At 43.7% G+C, this 13,841-nt stretch overlaps 1 long non-coding RNA gene across 1 annotated transcript; it reads right to left on the reverse strand.

Moving 5' to 3' along the window:
* Nucleotides 1-891: 891 nt before the first annotated feature.
* Nucleotides 892-11,542, reverse strand: LOC116420410. The gene is made up of 3 exons (XR_004230720.1): nt 11,520-11,542; nt 3,993-4,035; nt 892-963 (listed from the first exon to the last, which is right to left on the reverse strand). It is a non-coding gene; the product is annotated as an uncharacterized LOC116420410 (long non-coding RNA).
* Nucleotides 11,543-13,841: the final 2,299 nt, after the last annotated feature.

Raw genomic sequence — 13,841 nt, forward strand, 5'->3', positions numbered from 1 at the left:
ATATTCTTTGAATAGTGCAATAGTCATTAAAAACCTCTACTTCCACAATTCATAAAACCGACCCTCCCATTTTTTGCACACAAAAGAATTGGACTTTTTGTTTCTCCCAAACCAACCCTAACAAGGTGGGGAACGAAACCTCTTTATGCCCCCTTCATCTCCCAAATGGGAATGGTCCCTGGTATCCTCAAAGGACACCATGCTATTTTTTAATCATTTTTCCCAAGGATTTGGTGTGATGAAATTAGTTAATCCCAAATATTTTGGATGCCTCGGATGGAATTTCACCTTGGAATACCCCAATGGGAGAAAGCCTTTTTCTTGGGATGGCTAAAAGCTTTGGAAAATGTCTGAATTGAATCAACTTTGAAAAATCCCATCGAATTAAACCGATTTCTGCAAATGTTTGGAAACACTTTAAAGACACTTTTTATCTTTCAGTGTTATTCCTTTCCTTCTTCTAGAATGCTTTTTGAACCCTAATGAGATGGATTCATTTGCCTTGGTGATGGCAATGCAAGTTCTTTACAAACGACTGAAAGGATGGCCTATTAGTCATCTAAGGGCTGAAGGTCATTGGATTCCCAGACAGAGTTCAATTCGCCCGCTCACCCCCCCGAACTCCTTACCTAGCAATAAAATGGTTGGGTTTCTCTGCCCCCTCTGAAATTGGTGCAGAATCCATTTCATGCCTGCAAATCTATACACCACCACCTCAATTGTTACCACTCAGACTGGGTAGCAGTCAGCCCAGGAAGAAGTCCGCCTTATAAATGCTGCAGAACATCCTCCCTAGGCACCATCGGATATCCTCCAACTGGAGCACTCCAGAAAATATAGGAGGCCCCTGGGATCTGGAGGAGATCCATCCTAGCTAGAAAGGACGGTTGTATCCAATTTAAAAAAGGGGCAGTAAACTACCAATTCTGGCTGAGGGGGCTCTGCTGACGAACTCTCCTTTATCTAAAAAAAAAAGGAAAGGAAATAAGAAAAGTAAAGAACAGGGCTTTGACGGTGCCATAGTCTTAAGAAACCCTACTTCCAAATTACCTCAAAACCCGCCTCCTTCACTCTTTTTCAAACAAAGAATTGGACTTTTGTTTCTCCAAACCCAAGCCCTACCACTAAGGAATTGGGACAGTCTATGAAACTTCTTTATATGCCCCTTCATTCCCAAATGGGAATGGTCCCATTGAATTTGGGTCCATCAAAAGGACACCATGCATTTTTTAATCATTTCTCTCCCCGAGGATTTGGCAGATGAATAATTATTATTCCCCAAGGTTATTTTGGATGTTAGATGGAATTTTCCACCCTGGAATAGCCCCATGGAAAATTCTCACCTTATTTCTTGGGATGGCTAAAAGCTGTGGAAAAATGTCTAAAATGGCAATCGACTTTGGAAAATCCCATCATGGTCAACGATTCTCTAGGAGTAATTGGAAGGCACTTTCAGGACACCAATTTCTTTCAATGTTCACCCAAGTTCTTCTCTTCTAGAATGCTTTTTGAACTCCGAATAAGAGACGGTTCGATTTGCTTGGTGATGGCAACAAGTTCTTTACACAAGCGACTGGGTTGGCCGATATCAGTCATCTGTGGGCGGAAGGGCTTGGGTTCCCAGACATAGTGCAGATTGCTCTGGCTCTACCCTTGCCCCGAACTCCTTCATAAATAAAATGGTTGGGTTTCTGCCCCTTCTGAAATTGGTAGAATCCATTTCATCCTGCAAATTATCAACCACAACATCAATTGTTACCACCAGATTGGGTAACAGTCAACCCAGGAAACAGTAAGCCATACAAGGCCCAAGAACATCCTCCCTGGCCTCCAGGCCCCTCAACTGGAGCACTCCAGAAAGCATGGAGGCCCCTGGGATCGGGGAGATCCATCCTGCTAGAAGAGGCATCAGGTTGTATCCAATTAACAAGGGGCAGTAAACTCAATTCTGGGTGGGCGGGCCTCTTGACGAACTCTCCTTTTCTAAAACAAAACAGAAAGGAAATATGCTACCGTGGAACATGATGTGCTTTGAAAGGTGCGCATAGTCATGCTAAAAAATCTAGGTTCCACAAATTACCTCAAAACCTGACCTCCCTCTTTTGCACACAAAGAATTGGACTTTGTCTTCCAAACCAAGCCCTACCAGCTAAGGAATTGGGACAGTCTATACGAAACTTCTTTATATGCCCCTTCATCTCCCAAATGGGAATGGTCCCTTTGGGAATTTGGGTCCCGCGGACACCATGCTTTTTAATCATTTCTCTCCCCGGTTTGGTGTAGATGAATAATTAGTTATTCCCAAGGTTATTTTGGATGCCTCTAGAGGACCTTTCCACCTTGGAATAGCCCCATGGGGAAAATTGCTCACTTATTTTTTGGATGGCTAAAAGCTGTGGAAAAATGTCTTTGGCAATCTTTGGAAAAACATCGAATGGCCACCGATTCTCTGCAGGAGTAATTGGAAGACACTTTCAAGACACTTCCAAATTTCTTTCTATTTCACTTCCAAGTTCTCTCTACTTCTAGAATGCTTTGTTGAACTCCTGAATAAGAGACGGTTCATTTGCCTTTGATGGCAATGCAGTTCTTTACAAACGACTGAAAGGTTGGCCTATATCAGTCATCTTAAGGCGGGTCATTGGGAATCCCAGACATAGTGCAGATTCGCTCCGGCTCTCCCCCCGAACTCCTTCACTAGCAATAAAATGGTTGGGTTTCTCCCCCCTCTGTTGGTGCAGAATCCATTTCATGCCTGCAAATGTATCCAACACCACCTCAATTGTTCCACCAGACTGGGTGAGCAGCCCAGGAACATCCGCCTTTACAAAGGCCGCAAAAATTCTCCTAGGCCCGAGGCACCCCCAACGGGCCTCCAGAAAACAAAGGCCCCTGGGATCTGGAGGAATCCATCCCTAGCTACAAGAGGCATCGGGTTGTATCCAATTACAAAGGGGCAGTAAACTCACCAGTTCTGGATGGGCGGCTCTGCCGACGCACCTCCTTTATCAAAACAAAACAGAAGAAAAAAAAGCAATGCAATGGAACAGTGTCGAAAGGTGCAATAGTCATGCTAAGAAACCCTACTTCCACAATTACATAAAAAACCCTCACTCTTTTGAACAATTGGACTTTGTGCTTCTCCAAACCCAAGCCACCAGCTAAAAGGAATTGGACAGATCGAAACTTCTTTATTTATCTCCCAAATGGGAAGGTCCCATTAAATTTGGGTCCCATCAAGGACACCATGCTATTTTTTAATCATTTTCTCCCCAAGGATTTGGTGTGAGAGGAATTAGTTAATCCCAAGGATATTTTGGATGCCCTGGATGGACACTTTACCGGAATACCCCAATGGAAGAAATTGCTCCATTATTTTTGGGATCAAACCTGTGGAAAAATGTCGAATTAACCTTTGGAAAATCCACATCGAATGGCCCGTTCCTCGTAATTGGAGAGACAATTTCAAGACATTTCAATTATCTTTCTAAGTTTCACTTCCCTTTCTCTTTAGAATGCTTTGTTGAACTCCAGAATAAGAGACGGATTCGATTTGCCTTGGTGATAATAAGTTCTTCCAAAACGACTGAAAGGTTGGCCTATATCAGTCATCTGAAGGGCTAAAGGTCATTGGGATTCCCAGACAGGTGCAGATTCGCTCCCGGCTCTACCCTTTTGAACAGCTTCATCTAGCAATAAAAAATGGATTGGGTTTCTCTGCCCCCTCTTGAAAATTTGCAGAATCCATTTCATGCCTGGAAAATGATCCAACACCCTCAATTTTTACCACTCCAGACTGGGTAGCAGTCAGCCCAGGGGAAGCAGTCCGCCTTACAAAGGCCCAAGGAACATTCTCCCTAGGCCCCGGGACACCCCTCCAACTGGAGCACTCCAGAAAACCCAAGGAGGCCCCTGGGATCTGGAGGGAGATCCATCCCTAGCCTAAAGAGGCATCAGGTTGTATCCAATTTACAAAGGGTCAGTAAACTCACCAGGTCTGGATGAGGCGGGCTCTGCCGACGCCCTCTCCTTTATCTAAAACAAAAACAGAAGAAAAAATAAGCAATAGCCGTGGAACATGATGTGCTTTGAAAGGTGCGAATAGTCATGCTAAGAAACCTCTAGGCTTCCACAATTACACTCAAAACCTGTTCCTCTTTTGCACAAAAGAATTGGACTTTGTGTCTTCTCAAACCAAGCCCTACCAGCTAAGGAATTGGGACAGTCTTAACAAACTTCTTTATGCCCCTTCATCTCCCAAATGGGAATGGTCCCATTAGGAATTTGGGTCCACATCAAGGACACCATGCTATTTTTTAATCATTTCTCTCCCCAAGGATTTGGTGTAGATGAGGAATTAGTTAATCCCAAGGATATTTTGGATGCCTGCTGGAAGGAAACTATACACCTTGGAATAGCCCCAATGGAGAGAAATTGCTCACATTATTTCTTGGGATGGCTAACACCTGTGGAAAAATGTCTGAATTGGCAATCAACTTTGGAAAATCCACATCAAATGGCCACCGATTCTCTGCAGAGCAGTAATTTGAGAGACACTTTCAAGACACTTTCAATTATCTTTCTAAGTGTTCACTTCCAAGTTCTCTCTACTTCTAGGAATCTTTTTGAACTCCTGAATAAGAGACGGATTCATTTGCCTTGGTGATGGCAATACAATTTCTTTTACACAAACGGCTGAAGGTTGGCTATATCAGTCATCTGTAAGGGCTGAAGGTCATTGGGTTGGACAGAGTGCAATTCGCTCCAGCTCTACCCTTTGGAACTCCTTCACCTAGCAATAAAAATGGATTGGGTTTCTCTGCCCCCTCTGAAATTGGTGCAGAATCCATTTCATGCCCTGCAAATGTATCCACCACCACCTCAATTTGTTACCACTCAGATTGGGTAGCAGTTAGCCCAGGAAGCAGTAAGCCATACTAAGGCCACAGAACATCCTCCCTAGCCTCCCGAGGACACCCTCCAACTGGAGCACTCCAGAATGCAAAGGAGACCCCTAGGATCTGAGGAGATCCATCCTAGCTAGAAGAGGCATCAGGTTGTATTCAATTTAAAAAGGGGCAGTAAAACTCACCCAGTTCTGGGTGAGGCGGGCTCTGCCGAGGAACTCTCCCTTTATCTAAAACAAAAACAGAAAGGAAAATAAGCAATAGCCGTGGAACATGAATGTGCTTTGAAGAAAGTTGCGCATAGTCCTTCTAAGAAACTTCTAAACTACAATTACAATCAAAACCCAACCTCTCCCATTCTTTTCACACAAAGAATTGGACTTTAATGTCTTCCAAACCCAAAGCCCTACCAGCTAAGGGATTGGGACAGTCTATACGACACTTCTTTATATGCCCCTTCATCTCCCAAATGGGAATGGTCCCATTTGGAATTTGGGTCCACGTCAAGGACACCATGCTATTTTTTAATCATTTCTCTCCCCCAAGGTTTGGTGTAGATGAAATTAGTTAATCAGGATCTTTTGGATGCCTTAGATGGACACTTTCCATCTTGGAATAGCCCCATGGGAGGAAATTTCTTATTTCTTGGGATGGCTAAAAGCTGTTGGGAAAAATGTTTCAATTGGCAATCAATTTTGGAAAATCCACATCAATTACCGATTCTCTCAGAGAAGTAATTGGAGAGACACTTTCAAGACACTTTCAATTATCTTTCTAAGTGTTCACTTCCAAGTTTCTCTCTTCTAGAATGCTGTTGAACTCCTGAACAAGAGACGAATTCATTTACCTTGGTGATGGAAGAAGTTCTTTTCCCACAAACGACTGAAAGGTTTGGCCTATATCAGTCCTCTGTAAGGGCCTGAAAGGTCCTTGGGATTCCCAGACATGAAGAATTCGCTCTGGCTCTACCTTTCCCGAACTCCTTCACTAACAATAAAACGGATTGGGTTTTCTGCCCCCTCGAAGTGGTGCAGAATCCATTTCATGCCTGCAAATGTATCCACCGCCACCTCAATTGTTACCCCAGACTGTGTAGCATCACCCCAGGAAGGATCCCCTTACAAAGGCCGTTCCTCCTCCCTAGGCACCCGGGACACCTCCAACTGGAGCACTCCAGAAAACATAGGAGGCCCCTGGGATCTGGAGGGAGATCCATCCCTAGCTACAAGAGGCATCAGGTTGTTATCCAATTTACAAAGGGATAATTCACCAGTTCTGGATGGGCGGGCTCTGCCGACCTTCTCCCTTTATCTAAAACAAAAACAGAAAAAAAAAATAAGCAATAGCCGTGGAACATGATGTGCTTTGAAAGGTGCGAATAGTCATTTGAAACCTCAGGCTTACAATTACCTCAAAACCCTAACCTCTCCCCTCTTTTGCACACAAGGGTGGACTTTGTGTCTTCTCCCAAACCAGGCCCCTACCAGCTAAGGAATTGGGAAAGTCTATACAAAACCTTTATATGCCCTTCATCTCCCAAATGGGAATGGTCCCATTGGGAATTTGGGTCCCATCAAAGGAACCATGCTATTTTTTAATTTTTCTCCCCGAAAGGTTTTGGTGTATAGATGAGGGAATTAGATAATCCCAAGGATTTTTGGATGCCCCAGATGGACACTTTACCTTGGAATGGCCCCCATGGAAATTCTCACAATTTCTTGGGATGGCTAAAAGTTGTGGAAAAATGTCTGAATTGGCAATCAACTTTGGAAAACCCACATCAATGGACCGATTCTCTGCAGGCAGTAATTGGAAGCCTTTTTCAAGACACTTACAATTTCTTTCAAAGTTTTCCACTTTGTTTCTTTACTTCGAGAATGCTTTGTTGAACTCCCTGAATAAAGAACCGGATTCGATTTTCCTTGGTGATGGCAATGCAAATTCTTTACAAAACGACTGAAAGGTTGGCCCTATATCAGTCATCTTAAAGGCCCTGAAGGTCATTAGGTTCCCAGACATAGTGCAGATTCGCTCTGGCTCACCCTTGCCCCAAACTCATTCACCTACCAATAAAATGGATTGGGTTTCTCTGCCCCTTTGAAATTGGTGCAAGAATCCATTTCCTTTCCTGCAAAATTATCAAAACCACCTCCAATTTTACCACTCAGATTGGGTAGCAGTCAGCCCAGGCAAAACCATACAAAGGCCACAAGGAACATCCTCCCTAGGTCCAGGAACCCTTTAACTGGAGAACTCCAGAAAACCCTAGGAGGCCCCTGGGATCAGGAGATCCATCCTAGCTAGAAAGAGGCATCAGGTTGTTCCAATTTTACAAAGGGGCAGTAAACTCACCAATTCTGGGATGAGGGCGGGCTCCCGGAACGCCTCTCCAACTTTATCTAAAAAAAAACGAAGGAAAAACCCGAATAGCCTGGAACATGATGTGCCGAAAAGGTTATAGTCATGCTAAAAACCTCTAGGCTTCCACAATTACACTCAAAACCTGACCCTCTCCACTCTTTTTGCCCACAAAAGGAAATTGGGACTTTGTGTCTTCTCCAAACAAAAGCCCTACCAGCTAAGGAATTGGGACAGTCTATAAAACTTTAATTATCCCTTTCATCTCCCAAATGGGAATGGTCCCCCATTTTAGAATTTTAGGTCCACGTCAAAAGGACACCATGCTATTTTTAATCATTTTCTCTCCCCGGATTTGGTGTAGATGAAAGGGAATTATTAAGGTTATTTTGGATGCCTTCTAGATGGACAATTTCCACTTGGAATAACCCCCAGGGAGGAAATTCTCCACATTATTTCTTGGATGGCTAAAAGCTTTGGAAAAAATTCTGAATTGGCCAATCAACTTTGGAAAATCCCATCAATGGCCACCGGTTTTCTGCAGAGCAGTAATTGGAGGGAAACACTTTCAAGACACTTTCAATTATCTTTCTAAGTGTTCCTTCCAAATTCTCTCTACTTCTAGAATGCTTTGTTGAACTCCCTGAATAAGAGACAGTTCGATTTTCCTTGGTGATGGCAATGCAAGGTTCTTTACACAAACGACTGAAGGTTGGCCTTATCAGTCATCTATGGGGCCTGAAGGTCAAGGGTTCCCAGACATAGTGCAGATTCGCTCGGCTCTACCCCTTTGGAACCCTTCACCCTGGCAATAAAATGGAATTGGGTTTCTCTGCCCCCCTCTGAAATTGGTGCAAGAATCCATTTTCATGCCCTCAAAACATATCAAAACCACCCTCAATTGTTACCACTCAGATTGGGTAACAGTCCAGCCCAGGAAGCAATGCCTTAAAAGGCCCAGAACATCCCTCCCTGGGTCCCGGGGACCCCCCAACTGGAGGCCTCCAGAAAACATGGAGGCCCCTGGGGATCGAGGAGACCCATCCTAGCTAGAAGAGGCATCACGAAGTATCCAATTTACAAAGGGGCAGTAAACTCCCACCCAGTTCTGGTGAGGCAGGCTCTTCCGAACCTCCTTTATCTAAAACAAAACAAAGAAAAAAAGCAATAGCCTGGAACATGATGTGCTTTGAAAGGTGGCATAATCCATGCTAAAGAAACCTCTAGGCTTCCCGGAAATTACCTCAAAAACCCTGGCCCTCTCCCCTTTTTGCACAAAGGAATTGGACTTTGTGTCTTCTCAAACCAAACCCTACCAGCTAAGGAATTGGGACAGTCTTACCTTCTTTTATGCCCCTTCATCTAAATGGGAATGGTTCCCATTAAATTTGGGTCCCACGTCAAGGACACCATGCCATTTTAATCATTTCTCTCCCAAGGATTTGGTTAGATGAGGAATTAGTTAATAAGGATATTTTGGATGCCTGCTTGATGGACACTTTTTCCACCTTGGAATAGCCATGGGAGAAATTGTCACATTATTTTTGGGATGGCTAAAACTTTGGAAAAATGTCTGAATTGGCAATCAACTTTGGAAAATCCTCATCGAATGGCCACCGATTCTCTGGAGAGCAGTAATTGGAGAGACACTTTCAAGAACTTTCAATTATCTTTCCTAAGGTGTTCACTTCCAAAGTTCTCTCTACTTCTAAATCTTTGTTGAACTCCTGAATAAGGAAGTTCGATTTGTTGGTGATTAAACCCAATTCTTTACCAAACACGAAGGTTGGCCCTTATAGTCATCTTAAGGGCTGGGGGTCATTGGGTTCCCAGACATTAGTGCCAGGAATTTGCTCCGGCTCTACCCTTGCCCCCGAACTCCTTCACCTAGCAATAAAATGGATTGGGTTTCTCTGCCCCCTCTGAAATTGGTTTGCGAATCCATTTCATGCCCAAATTATCCAACCACCACCTCAATTTTACCCTCAGATTGGGTAGCAGTCAGCCCAGGAAGCAGTAAAGCCAACAAAGGGCCCGAACATCCTCCCTAGGCCCCCGAGGCCCCCAACTGGAGCACTCCAGAAAACAGGAGGCCCCTGGGATCTGGAGGAGATCCATCCCTAGCTAGAAAGGCATGGGTTGTATCCAATTTACAAAGGGCAGTAAACTCACCAGTTCTTGAAGGGTCTGCCACAACCTCCTTTATCTAAAACAAAAACGGAAAAAAATAAAATAGCCTGGAAATGATGTGCTTTGAAAGGTGCAATAGTCGTTAAAAACCTCAAACTTCCACAATTACACTCAAAACCTGAACCTCTCCCTCTTTTACAAAGGAATTGGACTTTTGTTTCTCCAAACCAAACCCCACCAGCTAAGGAATTGGGACAGTCTATACGAAAATTCTTTATATGCCCCTTCATCTCCCAAATGGGAATGGTCCCATTTGGAATTTGGGTCCACGTCAAAGGAACCATCCATTTTAATCATTTCTCCCCGGGATTTGGTATAGATGAAATTAGTTTCCCAAGGATTTTTGGATGCCGTGATGGACACTTTCCCACCTTGGAAATAGCCCCAGGAAAAATTCTCCATTATTTTTGGGATGGCTAAAACTGTTAAAAATGTCTGATTGGCCAATCAACTTTGGAAAATCCATCGAATAACCCAGTTTCTGCAGAGCAGTAATTGGAGACACTTTCAAAGACACTTTCAATTATCTTTCAAGTTTTCCTTAATTTCTCTACTTCTAAAATGCTTTGTTTTAACTCCCTGAAAGAGCCGAATTCGATTTCCTTAGGGAATAACAAATTCTTTCCACAAACACTGAAAGGTTGGCCTTATCAGTCATCTGTAAAGGGCTGAAAGGTTAGGATTCCCAGACATAGGAGATTTGCTCTGGCTCTACCCTTTCCCCGAACTCCTTCACCTAGCAATAAAAAGGTTGGGTTTTTCCTGCCCCCTCGGAAATTTTGCAGAATCCATTTCCATCCTTGCCAAATTATCCACCCCACCTCAATTGTTACCCCTCAGACTGGGTAGCAGTCACCCCGGGAAACAGTCCGCCCCAACAAAGGCCCCAAGGAACATCCTCCCTAAACCCCAGGAACCCCTCAACGGGCACTCCAGAAAACATAGGAGGCCCCTGGGATCTGGAGGAGATCCATCCCTAGCTAAAGGGCATCCAGGTTGTATCAATTTACAAAGGGGCAGTAAACTCACCAGTTCTTGAGGCCCGGGCCTCTTGCAGGAACTCCCTTTTCCTAAAACAAAAACGGAAAAAAATAAGCAATAATAGAAATGATGTGCTTTGAAAGGTGCCTTAGTCATGTTAAAAACCTCTAAGGCCCACAATTACACTCAAAACCTGACCTCTCCCCTCTTTTAAAAGGTTGGACTTTTGTTTCTCAAAACCCCAACCCGGAAGGAATTGGGACCAATCCTCGAAACCTTTATATGCCCTTCATCTCCCAAATGGGATGGTTATTAAATTTGGAATCCCGTCAGGACAATCCTTTTTTTTGTATTTCCTCTCCCCAAAGTTTGGTTAATGAGGGTTGGTTAACCCAAGGATATTTTTGGATGCCGGCTAGATGGACCCTTTTACTTGGGAATAACCCATGGAAGAAAGTAAAATTTCTTGGATGGCTAAAGCTTTAAAAATGTCTGAATTGGCCAATCAACTTTGGAAAATCCCATCAATGGCCACCGATTCTCTGCCAGAGCAGTAATTGGGAGAACACCAAGACACTTTTCAATTATCTTTCTAATTGTTCCTTCCATTCTCTCTACTTCTAATCTTTGTTTAACTCCTGAAAAGAGACAATTCGATTTCCTTGGTTGATGGCAATGCAAGTTCTTTCCACAAACGATTGAAAGGTTGGCCTATATAGTCATCTTAAAAGGGCTGAAGGTCATTTGGGATTCCCAGACATAGGCAGATTCCTCGGCTCTACCCCTTTGGAACTCCTTCACCCTAGCAATAAAAAGGTTGGGTTTTCTGCCCCCTCAAATTGGTGGGAATCCATTTCCTTGCCTGCAAATGTATCCAACCCCACCTCAATTTTACCACTCAGATTGGGTAGCAATCCACCCCAGGAAACAGTCCATACAAAACCACCGAACATCCTCCCTAAACCCCGAGGACACCCCCAACGGGCACTCCAAAACATAGGAGGCCCCTGGGATCTGGAGGAGGTCCATCCTGCCTAAAGAGGCATCCAGGTTTTCCAATTTACAAAGGGGCAATAAACTCACCAGTTCTGGGTGAGGCGGGCTCCCAGAACTCTCCTTTACTAAAACAAAACTTAAGGAAATATAAACTAGCCGTGGAACATGATGTCTTTGAAAGGTGCGCATAGTTGCTAAGAAACCTCAGGCTTCCACAAATTAACACTCAAACCCTCCCCTTTTCACACAAAAGAATTGGACTTTGTGTCTTCTCCAAACAAGCCCCTACCAATAAGAAATTGGGACAGTCCAACAAAGAAACTTCTTTATATCCCTTCCTCCCAAATGGGAATGGTCCCATTAGAATTTGGAGTCCCACGTCAAGGACCCATCCATTTTTAATCATTTCCCTCTCCCCCAAAATTTGGTTAGATGAGGAATTAGATTAACCAAAAGGATATTTTGGATCCCTGCTAGATGGACACTTTCCATTGGGAAAATTACCCCATGGAAGAAATTGCTCACAAATTTTTTGGGATGGCTAAAACTTTGGAAAAATGTTCTGAATTGGCAATCAACGGAAAATCCATAGAATGGCCACCGATTCTCCAGAGAAGTAATTGGAGAGACACTTTCAAGACACTTTCAATTATCTTTCTAAGTTTCACTTCCAAAATTTCTCTACTTCTAGAATGCTTTTTGAACTCCTGAATAAGAGACGGTTCAGTTTTCCTTGGTTGATGGCCAATGCAAGTTCTTTACCACAAACGACTGAAAGGTTGGCCTATATCAGTCATCTGCAAGGGCTGAAGGTCTTGGGATTCCCAGACATGGTGCAGATTCCTCGGCTCTTGCCCCGAACTCCTTCACTAGCAATAAAAGGATTGGGTTTTCTGCCCCCTCGGGGGTGGTGCAGAATCCATTTCATGTCAAATGTATCCAACCCCACCTCAATTTTACCACTCCAGATTGGGTAGCAGTCACCCCAGGAAAGAAAGCCATACAAGGCCTAGAACATCCCCTAAACCTCCCGGGGACACCCCCAACTGGAGCACTCCAAAGACAAGGGGCCCCTGGGATCTGGAGGAGATCCATCCCTAAAGAGGCATCAGGTTGTATCCAATTTACAAAAGAAAACTCACCAGTTTCTGGGTGAGGGGGCCTTTGCCAAACCCTCTCCTTTATCTAAAACAAAAACAAAGAAAAATAAACAATAGCCTGGAACATGATGCTTTGAAAAGGTGCAATAGTCATGTTAAAAACTCTAGGCTTCCACAATTACACTCAAAAACCCTAACCTCTCCCCCTTTTTCCCAAAAATTGGACTTTTGTCTTCTCCAAACCAAAGGCCTACCAATAAGGGTTGATCTATACGAAACTTCTTTTTCCTTCATCTCCCAAATGGGAATGGTCCCATTGGTTTGGGTCCACTCAAAAGGACACCATTATTTTTTAAATCATTTCTCCCCCCGAATTTGGGTATAGATGAGGGTTAGTTAATCCCAAGGATATTTTTGGATGCCCCAGATGGACACTTTCCACCTTGGGAATAACCCCCCATGGGAGGAAATTGCTCACATTATTTTTTGGGATTGGCTAAAAAGTTGTGGAAAAATGTCCTGAATTGGCAATCAACTTTGGAAAATCCCATCAATAGCCCCGATTCTCAAAGAGTAATTGGAGGAAACACTTTCAAGAACTTTCAATTATCTTTCTAAATTTTCCTTCCAAGTTCTCTTACTTCTAGAATGCTTTTTTGAACTCCTGAATAAAGCGGTTTGATTTTCCTTGGTTATGGCAATGCAAATTCTTTAAAAACGACTTGAAAGGTTGGCCTATATAAAGTCATCTGTAAGGGCTGAAAGGTCATTGGATTCCCAGACAAATTGCAGGATTCGCTCTGGCTCTACCCCGCCCCCGAACTCCTTCTTCTTAAATAAAAGGATTTGGGTTTTCTGCCCCCTCGGAAATTGGTGCAGAATCCATTTCATGCCTTGCAAATGTATCCAACCCCACCTCAATTTTACCCTCAATTGGGAGCAGTCACCCCAGGAAGCAGTAACTTAAGGCCACCAGAACATCCTCCTAGGCACCCAGGACACCCCCTGGAGCACTCCAGAAAACATAAGGCCCCTGGGATCTGGGGAGATCCATCCTAGCTGAAGGAATCGGTTGTTCAATTTACAAAGGGGCAGTTTCACCATTCTTGAAGGCGGGCTCTGCGGACAACTCTCCTTTATCTAAAACAAAAACGAAAAAAATAAGCAAAATAGCCTGGAACTTGGATTGTGCTTTGAAAGGTGCAATAGTCATGTTAAAAACCTCTAAACTTACAATTACCTCAAAACCCTAACCTCTCCCTCTTTTGCCACAAAGGTTGGACTTTTGTGTCTTCTCCAAAAAGGCCCT

The sequence above is a fragment of the Sarcophilus harrisii genome, unplaced genomic scaffold (assembly GCF_902635505.1).
Source record: "Sarcophilus harrisii unplaced genomic scaffold, mSarHar1.11, whole genome shotgun sequence".
NCBI classification, from domain to species: Eukaryota; Metazoa; Chordata; class Mammalia; order Dasyuromorphia; family Dasyuridae; genus Sarcophilus; species Sarcophilus harrisii.